Source organism: Siphateles boraxobius, unplaced genomic scaffold, assembly GCF_051911475.1.
Source record: "Siphateles boraxobius isolate OS27281-9 unplaced genomic scaffold, OSU_SipBor_1 138, whole genome shotgun sequence".
NCBI classification, from domain to species: Eukaryota; Metazoa; Chordata; class Actinopteri; order Cypriniformes; family Leuciscidae; genus Siphateles; species Siphateles boraxobius.
In genome coordinates this window covers 100506-103296 of record NW_027508742.1, presented here as the reverse complement: position 1 = coordinate 103296, position 2791 = coordinate 100506, and the positions used below count along the sequence as shown (strand labels likewise).

General features: G+C 38.7%; 1 long non-coding RNA gene across 1 annotated transcript; it reads right to left on the bottom strand.

Annotated features, from left to right (window-relative positions):
- Positions 1–228: 228 nt before the first annotated feature.
- On the bottom strand, positions 229–439 carry LOC143738108 (uncharacterized). Its single transcript, XR_013203834.1, has 2 exons — positions 366–439; positions 229–327 (listed from the first exon to the last, which is right to left on the bottom strand). It is a non-coding gene; the product is annotated as an uncharacterized LOC143738108 (long non-coding RNA).
- Between the last annotated feature and the right edge of the window lie 2352 nt (positions 440–2791).

The following is a 2791-nucleotide window of genomic DNA, read 5'->3' as shown; positions in this document are numbered from 1 at the left end:
TGCTCTGCGATCCCATCAACATCAGCGAAATTAACCCGCTGATGTCAGTGAATACGGGCAGAGCATGGGCTCTTCCATGCCCTCTCGATCTCCGTGTGAAGATCAGGAAGGAATGGAAGGCTCCCTGAGCTGGTGGTGTATGGCCGGGGAGAAACCGATCGCCGAGCCTACCGCGAGCGGTCTCTCCTCTAGTGCGTTGCCATGGCAGCTACAGCCCCACAACATCCACCAGACCTGCATACACGGGGCAGGGTGGCTGAGAGGGTTCAGGATCTACCTGATTATAAACCTCCTCAGCCATCTCCTGCTCGTCCTGAAGAGCAGCAACTGCAGGAAACCGTCGGTGAAAAATCCTCGTCATCGACCTGCAGTTCGCCCTCGTCAGCCGTCGAATCATCTGAGAGGTTTACAGCACTCTCAAGATGATCGACGAGCTCTATCTGGAAGCCCATGATGCAAGCCGCCGCTCTGCCTCGGCACGAGCGGGACCATGAGAACCAGACGTTGAGCCCCCTTCACTCGAGAAGAGGGCCAGACGAGAGCGAGCGTTTTAAGAGAAAAACGCTCACAGTTCACACAGAGGATTCCCTCGAGAATCTCCCGTGCGCGCTCTTCTCCCAGGCAAGAAAAGCACACTCGTGTGCTGTACATTTAATTTTCTTACCGTTTCATTGAATAGCGTTTTCAAACAGACAGTCCCTGAAGACGATGAGATGATTTGTCATGTTTGCAAGGCGCCCCTTTATACTTCCAGGTCGCACGTTAATCATTCACGCTAATGATTCACGGGCTGTCGCCGGTCAATATGATTGACGTGATTTGATAGTGATTTCAGACACCTGTCACGCCTGAGGCGTTCCCCATAGCGTCGTTGACGTATTGTTGAGTTCCCTTCGAAAGGGAACAACACATATACACGTATACAGTATGTGCAGGAATAAACACACAATAAAACACACATTTGATTTCATTTTCTTCCAAACCTCTATAGATGGCCTAAAAACCCGAAGTCGGTTCTTCGGTAAGTCGATCTAATATTTAATGTTTTAAAAATGTTGTAGATTGATGTGCTGCTGAGAATAGACAAAACTGCCAAATGTGTTTTGAGAACAATGTTTTTGTACGATTTTCAGTTTTGCTCAAAGCAAATTTTTCAGTAACTGTGGAATACAGTAAAAATATGGTATTTGCCATAAAAGTGCCTAATTTACTTTTAACTGATAAAAACATATTGCTTTTGCCAAATTAATTGGATAAAAAGCCCTGCTTGTGAAATAAAGACCTCTCAATACATTTATATGATTTATAATCAAAACAAAACTAACAAAAATGCCTTTTCCTACAAACTGTGTTTTTGCATCAGTGTTTAATAAACATAAATTATTAATTCTGTAATCATACACTATGGGAGTGGTTAAAAGCTCATTTTGTACTGTATTCACTTTTGGGAAATGTTCTGCCAGACCAAAGTGTTTTCCCTTTTCTAGTGGAAGAACATCGAATGCTAAAGTCTTCTCTGCTCTCGTTAACCCTGTGAAGTCAATGCTGTAATTAGTCATTAGTGTGTGTATTGATCTGCTTTCTCTCTGGATGTTTTGTCAGGTTGAGGGAGTTGCAGACGGACAAGGAGCCGTGGATCTACAGAGATAAACATGACAACATCAAGATTATCGATTTGAGTGACAGGGAAAAATATGTAAAAATAATTGTAACTAAATTAATGTCTAATTTTTTCGATTATCTGCTTCCTATATATTCATTTTTTTCTGAAAATCAAGAAATGTCTGCTAAGGTTTTAGGGGTCATAAAGAATTGTAATATCGATAAAAATAAATTTCTCAATCAGTGTGGTTTTGCTGTGATCGAACTTAAAGACGGATCGCCTGAATTAATCGGACCATTTAATCCAGTTAAAGTTTTAAAAGCAAAAGTTATTCATATGGTTCACAGTGAAGTTCAATGCATTCGTGAAATAAAAAAACAAATTAAAGGAAAAGAGAAAATTATAAAAACTATTTATATATTTACTAAATATAGTCCCTGTTTAGACAGAACAGTTTGTGAATGTTGTATGAGTCAGTTAATTCAGTTCTCTGAGGAAATGTACAGTAATTATAATATAAAGGTTGTCATCGCCTTCCAGGACTTTTACGGTGCATCAGGAAACATTGTTAAAGAGCTAAAGATCCTGATTAATGATAAAGATCCTATGATTAAAAACACACTACAGTGGTTAAAAGAAAAGATTAATGAAAAACACCGTAGATCAACATTTATATGCTTCCAGAATGAGAAAAAACGTAAAGAGACAAGTAGAACTATTAAAGACCATATTAAAACACACATACATGAAGGATTTAAAGTGAAATTCCCCACTAAGAAAAAAACATGTTATGAGTTGAAGATATTTGGAGAAGAACAGGCATATGAGCTGAAGAGACATGTGAAAAACTCGAACGTTAGCGAGGAAATTACAGAAAAAGTTTGTTCCCTTTTTCAGTCTCAGTGGTGTCAACTAGTACATGAAGAATATGAAGAGTTTATATATGAGAAGCTCAGCGATTACATTAATGCCATTGCTGTTAGAGTCTCTTACAAAAATATAAAAGCCATTACACATCCTGACTGTTTTAATCTAATTAGAGTGAAGTTAACTGATTAATTTTTAGTTCAATCTGTCTCTGTCTTCTCCTCATTTCTTGTTGTAATGTTGTGTATTATTGTGTTTCATTCATTTGTATTAGTGAAGAGATTATTTCTCTGTAATCATCTCCATAAATCCGTCTGATAA